This window comes from Pristiophorus japonicus, chromosome 22, assembly GCF_044704955.1.
Source record: "Pristiophorus japonicus isolate sPriJap1 chromosome 22, sPriJap1.hap1, whole genome shotgun sequence".
Classification (NCBI taxonomy): Eukaryota; Metazoa; Chordata; class Chondrichthyes; family Pristiophoridae; genus Pristiophorus; species Pristiophorus japonicus.
Window position 1 is genome coordinate 35037776 of NC_091998.1, and position 21284 is coordinate 35059059.

Here is a 21284-nt window from a genome sequence, read left to right on the forward strand (position 1 = left end):
CTTCCTGCACGAGTCCTTCAATAAGCACCTCCCCCGACAGTGTCCCTGGACACCAATAGGAGCCCCGCTGCTTCAGGAATGCTCTTTCACCACAACACACCCGAAACACCACCTCCCCTTTCAGAGGTGCAGGCTGGCTTTAAGGAGCTGATTTTCCCAACTGGCTCCCCTCTGCTCACCCCCCCCCACCACCCCACAAGTTCAATTATGACTGACCAGCTCCACACCTAGAATGCTATCTCTGTGTAAACAAGGCCCGCTGTATCCAGTAGTTCATTGTGGATGATTTTATTTGCTTCCTGGCACTGATAGAAACATGGCCCAGGAATTATTCCCCTTTTGCCCCCGACCCAGCTGGACTTCCCATCCCTTGTCCCGCACCATCCTTGGCCTCTCACCTCACTCTTACGCACCTTGTCCTCCTTACCCTCTTCCATCCCTTTCACCTTTCGAGCTTCACTCTGTATCTAACCCCGTGCTGTACCTGCCTGGGGAGTGTTTGATGGGACAGTGTAGAGGGAGCTTTACTCTATATCTAACCCTGTACTGTACCTGCCCTGGGAGTGTTTGATGGGACAGTGTAGAGGGAGCTTTACTCTGTATCTAACCCCGTGCTGTACCTGTCCTGGGAGTGTGTGATGGGACATTGTGGAGGGAGCTTTATTCTGTATCTAACCCCATGCTGTACCTGCTCTGGGAGTGTTTGATGGGACAGTGTAGAGGGAGCTTTACTCTATCTAATCCCATGCTGTACCTGCCCTGGGAGTGTTTGATGGGACATTGTGGAGGGAGCTTTACTCTGTATCTAACCCCATGCTGTACCTGCCCTGGGAGCGTTTGATGGGACAGTGTAGAGGGAGCTTTACTCTGTATCTAACCCCGTGCTGTACCTGCCCTGGGAGTGTTTGATGGGACAATGTAGAGGGAGCTTTATTCTGTATCTAACCCCATGCTGTACCTGCCCTGGGAGTGTTTGATGGGACATTGTGGAGGGAGCTTTATTCTGTATCTAACCCCATGCTGTACCTGCCCTGGGAGCGTTTGATGGGACAGTGTAGAGGGAGCTTTACTCTGTATCTAACCCCGTGCTGTACCTGCCCTGGGAGTGTTTAATGGGACAGTGTAGAGGGAGCTTTACTCTGTATCTAACCCCATGCTGTATCTGCCCTGCGAATGTTTGACGGGACAGTGTAGAGCGAGCTTTACTCTGTATCTAACCCGTGCTGTACCTGCCCTGCGAATGTTTGGCGGGACAGTGTAGAGGGAGCTTTACTCTGTATCTAACCCGTGATATCACAGACTGGGGTCTACAGTTCAGTGTTCAATATTGGGAAAACCAACGCCTTTGTCTTCGGTCCCCGCCACATCTATTCCCTAATCACCAACTCTATCCCTCTCCCGGGTCACTGTCTGAGGCCGAACCAGACTCTCTGCAACCTTGGTATCGTATTTGACCCTGCAATTAGCATCTAACCCCATATCCACTCCATCACCAAAAGCGTTTAGTTCCAAGTACATAACATCACCCATCTCCGCCTTTGACTCAGCTCATCTGCAGCTGAAACCACCATTCGTGCCTTTGTTACTTCTAGACTTCACTATTCCTATGTTCTCCTGGCCGGCCTCCCATCTTCCAGACTCCGTAAACTTGAGGCCATACAAACATCTGCTGCCCGTATCAAGTCCCACTCACCCATCATCCTCTGTGCTCGCTGACCTACACTGGCTCCCGGTCCAACAACACCTCCATTTTAAAATTCTTTTCCTTGTTTTCAAATCCCTCCATGGCCTCCCCCCATCCAATCTCTGTAATCTCCTCCAGCCCCACAATCCCCCCCCCCCCTCCCGCCGTCCCCAAGATATCTGCGCTTCTCCAATTCTGCCCTCTTGTGCATCCCCTATTTTAATCGTTCCACCATTGGTGGCCGTGCCTTCAGCTGCCTGGGCCCCAAGCTCTGGAACTCCCTTCCTAAACCACTCCGCCTCTTTCCTCCTTTAAGGCGCTCCTTAAAAGCGACCTCTTTGACCAAGCTTTTGATCAGCAGCCCGAATATCTCCCTATGCGGCTCAGTGTGAAATTTTGTTTGATAATTGCTCCTGTGAAGCACCTTGGGACATTATGCTATGTTAATGGCGCTATATAAATACAAGTTGTTGTTGCACTGAGCAAAGCTTTCACCCACTATACCAGGGGACTATTTTTGATTATTTCAGTGCCTGTTACATGATCAACTTTCAAACTTTCTTTTCCTGTTTACTCCGCTCCTCTCCCCCCACTCCCCTCCCACCACCCCCCCCGCTCCCCTCCCACACCCCCCCTACCGTTCCCCTCCCTCGCCTCTCCTTGTTCCCTCCCATGCAATACCTAGCTCCCCTCTCGTGTGACCCCCCCCTCCCTTCCCAAGCCTCCCCCATGCTCCCCTCCCCTCCCCCCTCCTGTGTGACCCCCCCGCTCGCTTCCTCCCACTCCCCAGCCCCGCTCCCCTCCCACACCCCCCGCTCTCCTCCCCACTCCGCTCCTGTGCGACCCCTCCCATGTGACCCCTCCCTTGACCCTACGGACGATGTTGACTCATTCTGGAGAATGGACCCATGGGGGATGACAGTCCCTCCAGTATCTCACCGAGTTTTCATTGCCCACTCATGAGCCTCTTCAATGAGTCAACGTGTGATTCGATTGAGGGGGCATCATTGTCGAATCTGAACTCTCTCGTTTTCCAATGCCCAGGGGTCAGTAATACTGAGCCTGATTGCCCACCCTTCCCTCCAGCCCACAGATAGTCCGGCCCGGTGTTGTAGTGACCAACTGCAGCCCAACACAGGCTGGCTGAGGACCAGGGGATGCAAAGGTAAATCCATTCTGATTGGTCTCTAAATACACGGGAGACTTCAGTGACGTGGGGAGACTGGAGAAGCTGTCATTGTTCCCCCTAGTGCTGAGAAGGTTAAGGGGAGTTTTAATAAAGGTGTTCAAAATTAGGAGGGATTTTGGCAGAGTCAACAGGGAGAAAATGTTCCCACTGGCAGGAGGGTCGGTAACCAGAGGATTCAGATTTAAAGTAATTGGCAAAAGCACCAGAGGCGAGATGAGGAGAATTTTATTTCCACTGTGAGTTTTTGTGATCTGGAATGTGCTGCTTGAAAGGGAGGTGGAATCAGGTTCAAAAGGGTTAAATACTTGAAGGAGAGAAATTAGCCGGGTTGTGGGGAAAGAGCAGGGGAGTGGGACTGATTGGATTGCTCTTTCAAAAAGCACGATGGGCCGAATGGCCTCCTTCTGTGCTGTAAGATTCTGTCAGTGATGTTGCATTATTACAGCAATGTGATGTATGTTTTGTCTTTGTCTTTCCAGTTTTCCACTGAAACAACAACATCACATTACCAGGTGAGGCAAATCTGAATAAGGCACCACCGAACTGACACAAGAACACTACTCCCAAAATTACCCGTTGAAACACAGAGATGGCGTCTGGCGTGTGCTGTATGGTGTCGGGTACCCCGTACACTGCTGTGTGTTATAAGGAATAACTTGCATTTCTATACCTTTCGCATCCTCAGGACATCCCATAGTGCTTTACAGTTAATACATGCATTTTAAAGTTCAATCACTGTTGCTTTGTGGGTAAACATGGCAGGCAATTGTGCACAGAAAGATCCCACAAACAGGCCACGTGATGAATGCCGAGCTAGTTTTTTTGGCGGTGCTGGTTGAGGGAAGACTGTTAGCCCAGAACACCAGGAGACCTCCCCGCTTTGCTCAAATGGGCCCTTTTACGTCCAACACAGAGGGTAGACAGGGCGACATCTTGTCCAAAAGACGGTACCTCCAACAATGCAGCGTACCCTCAGTACTGCACTGCAGTCTAGACGATGGGCTTGTTAATTCCTGGATTCTTTTACTTCAATCTGGTTCAGTAAAATTACTGAGTCGAATACCTCTTGTGCTTTGAACAAAGCAGTCTTTATTACCGGCCAGTAAGACCTATCAGACAGAAGATATACTCTCTGGATAGAGCGTACACACTCCCTACGGATAGGTGAAGTTACATCGTAAAGCGTTAACAGTTATACAGTTTTGAAATCAGATAACAAAATACAAATGGATTGACAGTCTAACTCAGCCACTCATTAGTCAATCTATATGAGATGTTCTTCTTGAAAGCTCAAGTATTGCCTCCAAATGTTTCAATCTAATGGTGTGACTATTTACTGAGACCTTGCAATTCTGCAGATGTATTTCATGTTACAATTATATATTATTGGCAGGATTAGTGACTTGAAACCTTGAGACAGACTGTTAGCTATGCTGATGTTGCACTATTTGCAATCTGACATTCTCCCAGCTATTCTTCCATGGCTTATACATTTTCATATATCCCGTTTACTTTACTGTCCTTAATTCCATATATTCCGTTCAGATATCCACATCCCCCCTTTTATCATTCTATGATAACATTTAGGATCATTTTATGAGTATTGCATTGTTGAGTAGTTCTCTAGTTTGTTGGATCATAACCCGGGAACCATTGACCACAAGAGGGTCTGCTAACCTTGTCATTGCTTTACAGCAGAGGTTAAGGCAACCAACAATCAACCAGCAGGTAATTATTATGAGGAGAACAATTGCCCCATGTATTAGATAGGATCTCCAAGATCCACCCAGAAACCAATCAAACCTGCTAAGTTCTTTTGCTGGTGTGGATAACTTTTTCACCTCCCTCCTTATGTGATCGGCAAGGTGGGTTATGTTTTCTGAACTATCAGGAATGTAAGTGCAACATTCAGATCCTATCAGGGCACACGTTCCCCCTTTCTCAGCTAACAGGTAATCGAGGGCCATTCGATTTTGTAATGCTATGGTCCTTATCGCTACCATTTCAGCTGTGATGCCCTCCAGAGCCTCAGCAGTGCGGTTAGCTACCTGTTCCAATATCGTTTCTTTGAATCCATCTCACAGTCTCAGTTAGGGTCAGGGGAACGGTGCGCAAAGGAATTCCCCCTTTAGAATGTATAGGGATATGTGAACACACCCAGCATCTAGTGAAGTGCCCTTTTTCCGCATAAACGTAAGACATATACAAAAAAGTATTTACATGGAGCTCTCGCCTTTGTCTTCCTTCCCGTGCACCAAAACTGTCATATATCAACACTATTATGCAGACAGTAGCATACAGACACAGTCTCATCTTATAAATAGTCCAATTATTTAGCTGATAAAAAGAGTTCTGTTTTCACGTTTCCCTTCAGGTCTCCGACAGTGTATTTGGCTGTCTGACAGGTAAGAGTTCAAACTGATCCTCCTTCAACTGCCTTGTTCAGCTATAGGGAGGAGGAGATCTGGAACAGAAACAGGAATTAGACTAACCAGCAAAATTTGTTTAAATGGTGATGAGCTTGCAGTGGTGCAGGTGAACCCAGGCACTTTTCCCCTCAACCTTGGCTGCAGTGGGGGTAGTGAGTGACACCTAAAAAGGCCCCTCCTATTGTGGCTCTAATCCCTTCCGAATCCATACTTCCCTGGTGCCACGAGGGACAATTCGGGTAAAACTGGGAGGTCGAGGTGAGCATCTTGAACCTGGTTGTGAACTAGTCGCAGAGCCTGAGTCAGAGAAAGAACATAGGTGGTCATCAGTCTAGCTGAGATCTCATATCTAGGAACAATTTCCCTCATTAACACCTTAACAACAGTCTGAGTCTTATTGTCCAGGTTAGGGTAGGCTTCAATCCATCTGCTAAACACATCTACTATTACTAACACATATCTGTAACACTGAACTTTTTGCAACTCAATGTAGTTCAACTGAAATGTCTCAAAGGGACCTTCGGGTAGGGGCGTTTTACCCCAATCACAGGGGACTCCCTTCCCTGGAATATGTTGCTGGCCAACCAGGCAACGACTACTGATGTTCTGGGTGAGCGCCTGGAGTTTAGGGTGCCACCAAGTAGCCAAAAGCGTATCACTTGTTGCCCTTGCTCCACAATGAGTAGCAAAATGCAGACATTCTATAACCCATGAGGCCAACTCGTCAGACATGCAAGTCTGTTCCGCGGGAGTGGTCCAGAGTTTAGAAACATTGTCATAAGTACATGCATAATATTTCCACAACAGTTTATCTTTTTCAGGAGCGTCCTCCTGTGCTTTTATAACATCTTGGATGGTTGGCATTGGTTTTTCCGAGGCTAACTTATCCTTCGCAGGATTTTTAGTCTGACTCATAATTTTGGGCACTACCATCTGTTGGTCACGAGAGGCCTGTTTGGCCTCTTGGTACAATGGCAATGCGTTTGGGAACATGAGGGCTTGCAACAAATCAGATACTAGCTGATTATGAGATATCTCATTCCCCTGTGAGGTTAGGAATCCCCTATTTTTCCATAATTGTCCAAAATCATGCGCCACCCCAAAGGCATACCTAGAGTCGGTATAGATATTGACTTTGAGATCTTTGGCCAAGATACAGGCTTGGGTGAGGGCGAATAGTTCAGCTTGTTGAGCAGAATAGGCGGTTTCAAAGCAGCAGATTCCAAGACCTGATTCTCCTGGTTTACTATGGCGTATCCTGAGATTCGTGTATCTTCTGGATTAATAGAAGTACTTCCGTCAACAAACATAAACAATCATGACTGGGTTCTTCCTCATCTTGGGGTGGCTCAGTAAGAAAACAGGCCGGATTAATTGCAGTACAGTGCCGAAAAGTCAGTTTAGGATTGCCTGTGATTTCAGTGGGTTCTGTCGGATAGAGGGCCAGTCCACATTGCCCTGCACTGGGATCTCAATTAATGGGAGTATAACCCACTTGGAAGGGGTCCTCTGCCCACACATGAGGATCCACATAATCAGGTATGTCCGAGCCAGTATGATGCCGTAGAGTTGTTAATACTTTCTCGGGGTCCCCATTAAATTGGACTGTTCGGCCATGTTTTACAATTTGCACATCCCGGCTGGTAGGGTCAGCCTCATCTATGGCCTTACGTACCATAACTCCCAAATCTTTAGCATGGTGAGGGGCTAATACTTCACGAGCAATATGCGGTGCCATTGTTAGGGGCTGTTTCCACAGATTCTTATCCACTTCCACAAAATCTGCCTCTCTTTCCAGTCCAGTCACTCTAGCCCTTAATAGAATTCCCTTCACTTCCCCTTCGTGATCCTGATAAAAGTTCTGCAGGTCCTGATTCTTTCCACTGGGATCGTATGCTAGGGTCACGTGATAGGGTGCCTGCGGCAGGTCCAGAGACCACCACTGAGGGGTTCTAGTGGTATAATACTGCCGCTTAAGGGTTTCCTGTTTTACAATAATCCCATTATCTCCACACTCCAAATGCAACTGGAATTTGCAAAGGAGGTCTCTAGCCATCAAGTTACAGTCCAGATAACAACTCGAGGTTCCACCGATTCTTCCTGGTAACCCATTTTAACTGGTTCTGACACTGGGAATGTCGAGATTTGTCCCAGGAATCCTGAAAGTTCAGTAGAAGCAGGGAGTTTAAGCTTTGATTGTACAGAAGACATGAAGGCTCCCGTATCTATCAAAAAGGGTTGCCACTCATTCAGAATGGGTTCGTCATCCGGGGAGGATCCCTGCACAATCAAGCTGCGTAGTCAATCGGGGGACAATTGACCAAAGGGGTTGTTCTGGGAGAAGTTAGTGTAAGATCCTCCTCTCCCCCCTTGCCCCCCTCCTCTTCCTCCTCTTCCTTTTCCATGCTGACGGTAGGGGCAATTTTTATTCCAATGTCCTTCCTGCCCACAATTAAAACAGTCAATTCCTCTTACCCAGTCCCGGCCTCTTCCCATACCATGCCGGGGACAATAGGGAGGTTTATTAGCAGGGCTTGGGCCGTTTGGTTGTTTAGTATAACCGTATCCTTGCTTATCCATCCAATCCTGTATGCAACACTGCGGTTCTATTGATCCTTCCTCCCGAGATGGCTCTTCCTTTCTAGTCACGTATTCAGTCTTGACCCGGGTTGGGGGCGCACCTCCCCCCTCCCCTTTCTTTTTCTGCCAATAATATCTAACTGCCCTTTCCATCTGTCCGGATAGCGTGAGCAATCAAATAGTTGTTTGAAGATCACAGACATCTATAGAGAGGTGGTCTGCAGCTTGTTGTGCATCAGGATTTGGCATTGGTCTGACAGGGAATTGGTGTCGGGACTTTGGGATCTTGGAAATCATTTCTAGGCCGGAGGATGTTTCAGAGCTGTCTGACTGCTTGACAGTTCTGCGTCTCGATCGGCGGGGGTGTTTGCTATGTCTTTCACAACTTGGACTGGTAGGTTGACTAGAAGATTTACGGGACTGTTTGTGATGTTGAGATATAGTTCTGCCCTTTCGAGTGTGAGATCTGGTCCTTTCGGCTATATTGCCTGTGAACTGGGGATCCGAATCGCTATCAGAGGATGAGGAGTCAGTTTGGGTTTGTTGCTTTGGTGATATGTGGTTGTTCCTAACTCTTTTTACCGGAGTGCTAGGTGGAGGGTGTTGGGAAGAGGACTGGAGCAAGAGGCCAGGGGGTGCGGGAGGCGCCGTTGGGCGCTGAGTCAGTGGCCACTCATCAATTTCATCATCAGTCTCGGTTAACACAAAGCCAGCCATTTTAACTTGTAGTTGATCAATACCTTTCTCAGAGGTCACAGAGGATCTCTTAGCAAGTTTCTCGTGCGCACATTCATTCTTTTTTTTTAAGACGTCTACAGTTTTAACATGTGTTCCCTCTGTCAATGCAAGTCCTAATTTAATAGCATTTGTTTGCCAACTCGATAGAAGTGATGCATCTTTTAATTTCTGACAATAATGTCGCCAGGTTGCAATTACATTTTTTTATCCCCTTTTCCTCGTCCCCTTCTCCAAATTAATCCCTGTGCTTTTTTTTTACCTCTACGCTTCTAGTGTGACCTAGAGGCCACTGGTCATCCCCTAATAATTTGTTCAGGGCTCCTGATAATTTTCTAAAGTCTTCAGCTCTTTCAGGGAATTCCTCACATAGCTTTTGTAGCGGATTATCCGCATCCGTGGTTTTATCTAACTGATTACCCATTTTCACACTGCCCCTCGTATTACTGTGTCGCTACGCGTTCGTGTCGTCATGCAATTTAAACAAACTTAAAAATAGACACAGACTTTACAGAACTAACACTGACTTTAACTAACTCCAAATAACCAAACTTTACTAATGCTAACACTTACCCGCGTCGCCGCGCGGTTCGCGTCGCCGCGCGTTTTCAATACTAAACTACCACGTCGCCTCGCAGTTCACGTCGCCGCGCAATCCGCGTTGCCTCGCAGTTCACGTCGCCGCGCAATCCGCGTCGACCCGTGGCTCGCGTCGCCACGCGAGTTAAGATACTTTAAACTTTAAAAGATAAACAAGGACTTCTAACACTTACCCGCGTCGCCGCGCGGTTCGCGTCGCCGCGCAATTTACAAAATAGACAAAGACTTCTAACACTTACCTGCGTCGCCGCGCGGTTCACGTCGCCGCGCGATTTCAATACTTAAAACTTTACTTAAAACTCTAAACACTTTAAAACTTACAGACTTACTGCCATTAGCACTGACTTTCGCGATTCGCGTTGCTGCGCCTCTGCGTCACTACGCGTCGGCGTCACTGCGCGTTTACGTCACCGCGCGTTCGCTTCACTGCGCGTTTACGTCACTGCGCGTTCGCTTCGGCCCTACCTTCCGAGTTGCTGCGGGGGTTTTTTTTTAAATTCAATCAGAGCCTAGACGGGCCAAGTGATATACAAGGTCGACGTCGTACCTGAGTTGAACACCTATCTTCTATTTAAATCCCCATTTTATTCCCTGTGAGCCTAATTTTCTAATTTTGATTTCTTATGAGCCTCAATTAATTTCTTTTAGTCTCCAAATTTCCCTATCCTTTCGCGTCACTGCGCAGTTTAAATCCAATCAGTCAATGAAAGCCCTAATTTAATGGAGTTTTTCTGCCAACTGGACAGGAGTGATGTATTTAAAATCTCAGAACATTTTTTTTCTTTCGGCACCTATTTAGTACGTTACTTTTTTTATAACTAGGGAGAAGTCTGGCACGTAGGCTGTGGACTGCTTTTCGTTATCTCAATTGTTCCAGCCTCAAGGTCGTGTTATTTAATATATTTTTTTAAAATCCTTTTGAATCCATCTCAGTTGTTTTGCTGTGCCTTCTCTGAATGTTTTCTTTCAACAAGTTTTTCTTTTTTTTTTAACCACCGGGACCATGTAATTTTTTCTTTTTTTTTAACAAACCTATCCTTTGGGCATTTCCTGGCTCCGCAACTTATCATACGAATATACGTAATTCAATAAGGTTCACACTCTTAAACTTCCCACATACAGGACAACACTACGAAGGGTTAAAACAAACTTTCATTCTGTTTGAGATAAAACAAACCACAACTCCCCGGCTTTTTTTTTTACAGTAAAAGTCACAGAAGCATTTCTCATTTAAACAGACATTCACAAGAGTCTCTTTTCTTTCCTATTAATTTTTTTTTTTTTGGATCCATGATTGATCATCTATCCCTATCTAGCTCTAACTATCTTTCCAAGTCGCCGCTTGGTTTGCGTCATCGCACAATTTCCCTATCTCTATCCCTATTCTAAGTTTGAAAGGTATTCACCAGATTGTCCTGGATCTCGTTCAGACACTACCTGAGAACCAGCGAGTGGCTAAACTTTCCTCAGACTTTTGAAACCGGGGGAAACTGGAGCAGTATTGAAATCATACTCACTCCAGTGGCCATTTTCCCCTCGTCTCGTCCAAGGCTAGTCTGGCTCTTAATTCGCAAGTTTTCGGCAGTCGTCCGTTGAGATCCCACTTCTGACACCAAATGTTAATTCCTGGATTCTTTTACCTCAATCTGGTTCAGTAAAATTACTGAGTCGAATACCTCTTGTGCTTTGAACAAAGCAGTCTTTATTACCGGCCAGTAAGACCTATCAGACAGAAGATATACTCTCTGGATAGAGCGTACACACTCCCTACGGATAGGTGAAGTTACATCGTAAAGCGTTAAGTTATACAGTTTTGAAATCAGATAACAAAATACAAATGGATTGACAGTCTAACTCAGCCACTCATTAGTCAATCTATATGAGATGTTCTTCTTGAAAGCTCAAGTATTGCCTCCAAATGTTTCAATCTAATGGTGTGACTATTTACTGAGACCTTGCAATTCTGCAGATGTATTTCATGTTACAATTATATATTATTGGCAGGATTAGTGACTTGAAACCTTGAGACAGACTGTTAGCTATGCTGATGTTGCACTATTTGCAATCTGACATTCTCCCAGCTATTCTTCCATGGCTTATACATTTTCATATATCCCGTTTACTTTACTGTCCTTAATTCCATATATTCCGTTCAGATATCCACAGGCTCAAATCTTGGAGTCGGGCTTGAACCTACGATCTACCTCTGAGCCCAATTGGCATGAAAAGCAAAAGCACTTTGAGGAGTTACGATAGTGTTGCAGTTCACCAGTAGCCTCACAACCCCGAGGCCCAGCCCACCCTGAGAACACCATTACTCTGTAAATTGACCACAGTGGGAAAAGATTTCATCGGTTTACAGTATAGTATCGTATTAGGTGATCCCTCATGTCGAGGATGACAACTTCCACACCAAAAAGGGATGAGTTCACAGGTGTTTCAATGAAGGACCTAATATTCCCGATCCCGAACTACATGTTGAAGGGGATGGACTATAAAAGCGGGAAGTCTTGCTACAGTTATACAGGGTATTGGTGAGGTCACACCATATTTACGAAAGGATATACTTGCTTTGGAGTCAGTTCAGAGAAGGTTCACAAGGTTGATTCCGGAGATGAGGGGGTTGACTTATGAGGAAAGGTTGAGTAGGTTGGTCCTCTACTCATTGGAATTCAGAAGAATGAGAGGTGATCTTATCGAAACGTATAAGGTTATAAGGGGGCTTGACAAGGTGGATGCAGAGAGGATGTTTCCGCTGATAGGGGAGACTAGAACTAGAGGACACGATTTTAGAATAAGGGGCCGTCCATTTAAAACTGAGATGAGGAGAAATTTCTTCTCTCAGAGGGTTGTAAATTTGTGGAATTCGCTGCCTCAGAGAGCTGTGGGAGCTGGGACATTGAGTAAATTTAGGACAGAAATAGACAGTTTCTTAAACAAAAAAGGGAATAAGGGGTTATGGGGAGTGGGCAGGGAAGTGGAGCTGAGTCCATGATCGGATCAGCCACGATCTTATTGAATGGCGGAGCAGGCTCGAGGGGCCGTATGGCCTAATCCTGCTCCTATTTCTTATGTTCCTTTGCAGGATTCCGTGTTTAGATGGACTTGGGCTTCAGCAGTTAGGACTTGTTCAGGAAAAAGGAAAGATTTGGCATGCAGGCGGAAACTGAGCTTCTTGGAGGCATTAAAAATGGTCTGTCAGCCAGAGAGAGGTAGTCGAACTGGGATTGACATCAGTCCTGGGAGGCTCGACTGAGCTTCCCATCTCTCAAACATCACTGGCTTATTCAGTGAGAAGGCAATCGATTCACATTGGCTTTTTGCCAGATTGCTGTGTGATAGGCAGGTTTCTGTCATCCTTGTCTATGGGGTTACTGTATATGGTCCACGCCTCTGAACCATACAGGAGGGCGGGTATCACTACAGCCCTGTAGACCATGGGCTTGGTGGCTGATTTGTGGGCCATATACAGTAGACACCTCAAATCGCTGGGAGGACAGACGCACCAGCATCAGTGTCCTCAATGAGGCCAACATCCCCAGCATTGAAGCACTGACCACACTCGACCAGCTCCGCTGGGCAGGCCACATTATTCGCATGCCTGACACGAGACTCCCAAAGCAAGCGTTCTACTCGGAAATCCTGCACAGCAAGCGAGCCCCAGGTGGGCAGAGGAAACGTTTCAAGGACACCCTCAAAGCCTCCCTGATAAAGTGCAACATCCCCACTGACACCTGGGAGTCGCTGGCCAAAGACCGCACTAAGTGGAGGAAGTGCATCCGGGAGGGCGCTGAGCACCTCGAGTCTCATCGTCGAGAGCATGCAGAAAGCAAGCGCAGACAGCGGAAGGAGCATGCGGCAAACCTGTCCCACCCACCCTTTTCCTCAACCACTGTCTGTCCCACCTGTGACAGAGACTGTAATTCCCGTATTGGACTGTTCAGTCACCTGAGAACTCACTTTTAGAGTGGAAGCAAGTCTTCCTCGATTTCGAGGAATTGCCTATGATGATGATGATGTCTATGGGGTTACCTGATACTGTCAATCTATGACAACTAGCACATTATATTCAGTTTTAAGTAAACTGCCACACATAGAGATAGTCTCGAATAGGAGACAGAACTAACATAATATCGATATAAGTCTTTTAAAACTGTTAAATAATTTCATTTTTGCTGCGGCTGAGTGTCTTCATTGGTTCATGCTGGAGCCAGAGATTTTTTTGTGTGATTCTCGAATGGAGAAAAGCTGTGCTGTTCCATATCTGATCTGTGTATTGTCTCTTTAAATCTCCAGAGCTTTCGTAGTGAAACAAGCGTGACAAGTGGTGAGGTAAGGAGGGCACTGGTGTTCCTGACGGTGGTGGCTGGCCTGTCACAGTAAGGTGTTTAAATCACACAGGGCTCCCGCATCCCCGCAGTGCTTCGGGGCCTTGAGTAAAGGGTACTCACCTCCTCCCTAACCTTTGACCTGTCTTTTAACTTTCACCCCTCCATGTGGAGGCGATGATGGGTATGGAGTGCACGGTGTCGGGGTGTCACCTTCCCCCTCTGTGTCCTCTGGCCTTCCCTACACCATGACCCTGCCCCACCCCAGTGTATCACATGTTGCAGGCCTGCACCCCTCTGCTTATTTCAATGGGCTGACCCAATGATTCACACTGGGGTGAAGCCCACACACTCTGGGTGCCTGGAGGACCCACTCCCACCTCCATCCTTCCACCCATGGGATACTGGGTCCAATGTGTTCACGGATCTGTGAAGTGTCAAGTATGGTTTCCAACTCTCCAGGATGTCTCTCTTCCTCTATGGTAGGTATCATGGATTGAGGATTGGTTAACGGACACAAAACAGATAGTAGGGATAAACGGGTCATTTTCGGGCTGGCAGGCTGTAACTAGTGGGGTACCGCAAGGATCGGTGCTTGGGCCCCAGCTATTCACAATCTACATCAATGATTTGGATGAGGGGACCGAGTGTAATATATCCAAGTTTGCTGATTATACAAAGCTAGGTGGTGATGTAAGTTGTGAGGAGGATGCAAAGAGGCTTCAAGGGATATAGATAGGCTAAGTGAGTGGGCAAGAACATGGCAAATGGAATATAATGTGGAGAAATGTGAAGTTATCCACTTTGGTAGGAAAATAGAAAAGCAGAGTATTTTTTAAATGGTGAGAGATTGGGAAATGTTGGTGTTCAGAGGGACCTGGGTGTCCTTGTACACCAATCACTGAAAGTTAACATGCGGGTACAGCAAGCAATTAAGAAAGCAAATGGTATGTTGGCCTTTATTACAGGAGGATTTAAGTACAAGAGTAAAGACAAACTGCAATGATATAGGGCCCTGGTGAGACCGCACCTGGATTATTGTGTACAGTTTTGGTCTCCTTATCCAATGAAGGATCATAGGCGGTCCCTCGAGCGAGGATGACTTGCTTCCACATGAGTTCACAGGTGTTTCAATGAAGGACCCAATGTTCCAGTCCTGAACTCCAGTTGAGGGGGTGGAAGATGCCTGTGCGTGGATTTTTTAACGTGTGGTGACCGTTGCACATCAGCCACCACACGGGCTTGACAGAGCTAGGTCTTGGTCCAGTGGCAAGGGTTAAACAGGACGACTGGAGACCTGCTCTGCTGCATGGACCTAGTGCGCACACATATCGCAGTGTGTGCTGGCCCGTGCTGCCCCTGGGCCCTCGGCTCTTCTGGGCCCCGGACCCTCATCTGTCGCACCTCCACCATGATCTCTCACCGCACCTCCGCCATAAACATTCACCGCATCTCGCCACAAACACTTGCTGCTGATCTGCCCCGACCTTCCCACTCCTCTGTACCAAGGTCCTCCCGATGTTCCTGCCCACGCTCCAGAATGGTAACCAGGGTTTTGATGACGTCACCCAGTCGCCCATCTCAAAATTGTCACACACTTGGAGCAGCTCGCACTAGAGGTTGAAATGGTACATCACTCCAGCTCTTTTATAGCCCAACCTGCAGAGCTGTTCTCTCACAGGTCGGGGTGCCACAATCCTAAGGAAGGATACACTTGCCATAGAGGGAGTGCAACGAAGGTTCACCAGACTGATTCCTGGGATGGGGGGATTGTCTTATGAGGAGAGATTGAGTAGACTAGGCCTATATTCTCTAGAGTTTAGAATAATGAGAGGTGATCTCATTGAAACATACACAATTCTTACAGGGCTTGACAGGGTAGATGCAGGGAGGATGTTTCCTCTGGCTGGGGAGTCTAGAACCAGGGGTCACAGTCTCAGAATAAGGGGTCAGCCATTTAGGACTGAGATGAGGAGAAATTTCTTCACTCAGAGGGTGGTGAATCTTTGGAATTCTCTACCCCAGAGGGCTGTGGAGGCTCAGTCATTGAGTATATTCAAGACAGAGAGCCATAGATTTTTCGATATTAAGGGAATCAAGGGATATGGGGACAGTGCAGGAAAGTGGATTTGAGGTAGAAGATCAGTCATGATCTTATTGAATGGGGAGCAGGCTCGAGGGGCCAAATGGCCGACTCCTGCTCCTAATACTTATGGTCTTATGAGCACATGATGTCTGCCGGTACGCTTGAGGCTTTCATGACGGGAGGGCATCAGAGGGATCATAAGACATGGTGGATACTGGATCCAAATTATAATTCGATAAGTTTTTCCCGTTAGTTTTATTACAATTTATAACTCATGGTTTAAGTGATTCTAATTGGCGATGTACCATCCTAATTGCGGAGCAGAGTCTCCAGGAATTAAGGATTAATCTCTGGGACATTGTAGTGAGCAATCTGGGAGAGAAAATCATAGAAACACGAATAAAATTACGTGTTTTTTACATTTCCTGAACTTTCATTTATTAGTTATGAAAATTTTGGAGATGGGATAAAGGCTGTTTGACTGACAGTCAGTCATCATCCAATCGGGTGACAGATATGGTCCGCTTTTTTCTCTTCTATAACGGTGAGTAAACTTTAGCATTGTTGTTGCTTATCTAAGGGTTAAGTCATGGCAGGACAGCGCGGTCACGTGTTTTGCTCCTCCTGTACCATGTGGGAACTCAGGGACGACACCAGTGTTCCTGACGACTACGTGTGCGGGAAGTGTATCCACCTCCAGCTCCTGACGGACCGCGTTGCGGAGTTGAAGCTGAGGGTGGATTCACTCTGGAGCATCCACGATGCTGAGAATGACGTGAGTAGCACGTGTAGCGAGTTGGTCGTACCGCAGGGAAAGGGTCCACAGCCAGATAGGGAATGGAAGACCAGCAGGAAGAGCAGTGCAAGGAAGGTAGTGCAGGGGTCCCCTGTGGTCATCCCCCTGCAAAACAGATACACTGCTTTGGGTACTGTTGGGGGGGATGACTCATCAGGGGAGGGCAACAGCAGCCAAGTTCATGACACCGTGGCTGGCTCTGTTGCACAGGAGGGCAGGAAAAAGAGCGGGAGAGTGATAGTGATAGGGGATTCAATTGTAAGGGGAATAGATAGGCGTTTCTGCGGCCGCAACCGAGACTCCAGGATGGTTTGTTGCCTCCCTGGTGCAAGGGTCAAGGATGTCTCGGAGCGGGTGCAGGACATTCTAAAAAGGGAGGGAGAACAGCCAGTTGTCGTGGTGCACATTGGTACCAACGACATAGGTAAAAAATGGGATGAGGTCCTACGAAACGAATTTAAGGAACTAGGAGCTAAATTAAAAAGTAGGACCTCAAAAGTAGTAATCTCGGGATTGCTACCAGTGCCATGTGCTAGTCAGAGTAGGAATCGCAGGATAGCGCAGATGAATACGTGGCTTGAGCAGTGGTGCAGCAGGGAGGGATTCAAATTCCTGGGGCATTGGAACCGGTTCTGGGGGATGTGGGACCAGTATAAACCGGATGGTCTGCACCTGGGCAGGACCGGAACCAATTTCCTAGGTGGAGTGTTTGCTAGTGCTGTTGGGGAGGAGTTAAACTAATATGGCAGGGGGATGGGAACCAATGCAGGGAGACAGAGGGAAACAAAAAGGAGACAAAAGCAAAAGACAGAAAGGAGATGAGGAAAAGTGGAGGGGAGAGAACCCAAGGCAAAGAACAAAAAGGGCCCACTGTACAGCAAAATTCTAAAAGGAAAAAGGGTGTTAAAAAAACAAGCCTGAAGGCTTTGTGTCTTAATGCAAGGAGTATCCGTAATAAAGTGGATGAATTAACTGTGCAAATAGATGTTAACAAATATGATGTGATTGGGATTACGGAGACGTGGCTCCAGGATGATCAGGGCTGGGAACTCAACATCCAGGGATATTCAAGGAAAAGGAGGTGGGGTAGCATTGCTGGTTAAGGAGGAGATTAATGCAATAGTTAAGAAGGACATTAGCTTGGATGATGTGGAATCTATGTGGGTAGAGCTGCAGAAAACCAAAGGGCAAAAAACGTTAGTGGGAGTTATGTACAGACCTCCAAACAGTAGTAGTGATGTTGGGGAGGGCATCAAACAGGAAATTAGGGGTGCATGCAATAAAGGTGCAGCAGTTATAATGGGTGACTTTAACATGCACATAGATTGGGCTAACCAAACTGAAAGCAATGCGGTGGAGGAGGATTTCCTGGATGCATAAGGGATGGTTTTCTAGACCAATATGTCGAGGAACCAACTACGGGGGAGGCCATCTTAGACTGGGTGTTGTGTAATGAGAGAGGATTAATTAGCAATCTCGTTGTGCGAGGCCCCTTGGGGAAGAGTGACCATAATATGGTGGAATTCTGCATTAGGATGGAGAATGAAACAGTTAATTCAGAGACCATGGTCCAGAACTTAAAGAAGGCTAACTTTGAAGGTATGAGGTGTGAATTGGCTAGGATAGATTGGCGAATGATACTTAAGGGGTTGACTGTGGATGGGCAATGGCAGACATTTAGAGACCGCATGGATGAACTACAACAATTGCACATTCCTGTCTGGCGTAAAAATAAAAAAGGGAAGGTGGCTTAACCGTGTCTATCAAGGGAAATCAGGGATAGTAATAAAGCCAAGGAAGTGGCATACAAATTGGCCAGAAATAGCAGCGAACCCGGGGACTGGGAGAAATTTAGAACTCAGCAGAGGAGGACAAAGGGTTTGATTAGGGCAGGGAAAATGGAGTACGAGAAGAAGCTTGCAACGAACATTAAGACGGATTGCAAAAGTTTCTATCGATATGTAAAGAGAAAAAGGTTAGTAAAGACAAACGTAGGTCCCCTGCAGTCAGAATCAGGGGAAGTCATAACGGGGAACAAAGAAATGGCGGACCAATTGAACAAGTACTTTGGTTCGGTATTCACTAAGGAGGACACAAACAACCTTCCGGATATAAAAGGGGTCAGAGGGTCTAGTAAGGAGGAGGAACTGAGGGAAATCCTTATTAGTCAGGAAATTGTGTTGGGGAAATTGATGGGATTGAAGGCCGATAAATCCCCAGGGCCTGATGGACTGCATCCCAGAGTACTTAAGGAGGTGGCCTTGCAAATAGCGGATGCATTGACAGTCATTTTCCAACATTCCATTGACTCTGGATCAGTTCCTATCGAGTAGAGGGTAGCCAATGTAACTCCACTTTTTAAAAAAGGAGGGAGAGAGAAAACAGGGAATTATAGACCAGTCAGCCTGACATCGGTGGTGGGTAAAATGATGGAATCAATTATTAAGGATGTCATAGCAGTGCATTTGGAAAGAGGTGACATGATAGGTCCAAGTCTGCATGGATTTGTGAAAGGAAAATCATGCTTGACAAATCTTCTGGAATTTTTTGAGGATGTTTCCAGGAGAGTGGACAAGGGAGAACCAGTTGATGTGGTATATTTGGACTTTCAGAAGGCTTTCGACAAGGTCCCACACAAGAGATTAATGTGCAAAGTTAAAGCACATGGGATTGGGGGTAGTGTGCTGACATGGATTGAGAACTGGTTGTCAGACAGGAAGCAAAGAGTAGGAGTAAATGGGGACTTTTCAGAATGGCAGGCAGTGACTAGTGGGGTACCACAAGGTTCTGTGCTGGGGCCTCAGCTGTTTACACTGTACATTAATGATTTAGACGAGGGGATTAAATGTAATATCTCCAAATTTGCGGATGACACTAAGTTGGGTGGCAGTGTGAGCGGCGAGGACGATGCTATGAGGCTGCAGAGCGACTTGGATAGGTTAGGTGAGTGGGCAAATGCATGGCAGATGAAGTATAATGTGGATAAATGTGAGGTTATCCACTTTGGTGGTAAAAACAGAGAGACAGACTATTATCTGAATGGTGACAGATTAGGAAAAGGGGAGGTGCAACGAGACCTGGGTGTCATGGTACATCAGTCATTGAAGGTTGGCATGCAGGTACAGCAGGCGGTTAAGATAGCAAATGGCATGTTGGCCTTCATAGCGAGGGGATTTGAGTACAGGGGCATGGAGGTGTTGCTACAGTTGTACAGGGCCTTGGTGAGGCCACACCTGGAGTATTGTGTACAGTTTTGGTCTCCTAACCTGAGGAAGGACATTCTTGCTATTGAGGGAGTGCAGCGAAGGTTCACCAGACTGATTCCCAGGTTGGTGGAACTGACCTATCAAGAAAGACTGGATCAACTGGGCTTGTATTCACTGGAGTTCAGAAGAATGAGAGGGGACCTCATAGAAACGTTCAAAATTCTGATGGGTTTAGACAGGTTAGATGTAGGAAGAATGTTCCCAATGTTGGGGAAGTCCAGAACCAGGGGACACAGTCTTAGGATAAGGGGTAAGCCATTTAGGACCGAGATGAGGAGAAACTTCTTCACCCAGAGAGTGGTGAACCTGTGGAATTCTCTACCACAGAAAGTTGTTGAGGCCAATTCACTAAATATATTCAAAAAGGTGAAGTCCTTACTACTAGGGGGATCAAGGGGTATGGCGAGAAAGCAGGAATGGGGTACTGAAGTTGCATGTTCAGCCATGAACTCATTGAATGGCGGCGCAGGCTAGAAGGGCTGAATGGCCTGCTCCTGCACCTATTTTCTATGTTTCTATGTTTCTCTGCTGTCTAATTGGCGAGTAAAGGCGGGTCTCTGGGAGGATGAACATGTCGGGCGAACAATTGCAGCAGTGTGGGGGCAGGGAGGCTGCAGGCCATGTGAGGAGACCTCCCGGGAGTTGTCCAACCAGATTTGGCAATCGTACTGTCAGTGGAGCTTCAAATAATTCTGGTTGAGTTTGGTACAGGGGAGTGTGATACTTTGTGTGAAACACGGTGGTTCTCCAATGGAGAACAGCATTGCTGTTTAATGTCTGATCTGTACAATGTCTCTTTAACTTTGCAGCCGTTTACTAATGGAACAACGGTGGCAAGTGATAAGGTAAGGAGGCAGGGGCTGGGGAACCTGGTTAATCTCACGGCCAGTGATTGGCTGTGACTCTCTGGTATTAACTCTACGGAGAAGGTAGGAGGAGAGCTTTCTTCATCGATTCACCTCCACAGGCCAGTGTAAACCGAAACCACGTTCACATTCTGGTCGTGTAAATCAGGGGGGTGTAAATCGGGGGAGGTGGGGGGGTAAATCAGGGGGGTAAATCAGGGGGGTAAATCAGAGGGAGGTAAATCAGAGGGAGGTAAATCAGGGGGTTGTAAATCGGGGGGGGGGGTAAATCTGGGGGGTGTAAATCGGGGGGGGGGGAAATCAGAGGGGTTAAATCAGGGGGGTAAATCAGGGGAGGAATCAGGGGGGTAAATCAGGGGGGTAAATCAGAGGGGGGTAAATCAGAGGGGGGTAAATCAGGGGGGGTGTAAATCGGGGTGGTGGTAAATTAAGGTGGGTAAATCAGGGGGTAAATCGGGGGGGGGGGTAAATCAGGGGGGTGTAAATCAGGGGGTGTAAATCAGGGGGGGTAAATCAGAGGGGGTAAATCAGGGGGGTAAATCAGAGGGGGTAAATCAGGGGGTAAATTAAGGGGGGTAAATTAAGGGGGGGAGGTAAATCAGGGGGGAATCAGGGGAGTAAATCAGGTGGGTAAATCAGGGGGGGTAAATCGGGGGGGGGGATAAATCAGGGGGATGTAATTCAGTGGGGTGTAAATAAGTAAATCAGGGGGGTGGTAAATCAGG

General features: G+C 47.0%; 1 long non-coding RNA gene across 1 annotated transcript in view; it reads left to right on the top strand.

Moving 5' to 3' along the window:
* LOC139234744 (uncharacterized) overlaps positions 1-21284 on the top strand; it is a 77902-nt gene that overhangs the window by 38247 nt on the left and 18371 nt on the right. The window contains exons 2-4 of the long non-coding RNA XR_011588338.1: positions 3353-3385; positions 13514-13549; positions 20503-20538. This is a non-coding gene — a long non-coding RNA (uncharacterized lncRNA). The remainder of the gene's footprint in view (positions 1-3352; positions 3386-13513; positions 13550-20502; positions 20539-21284) is intronic.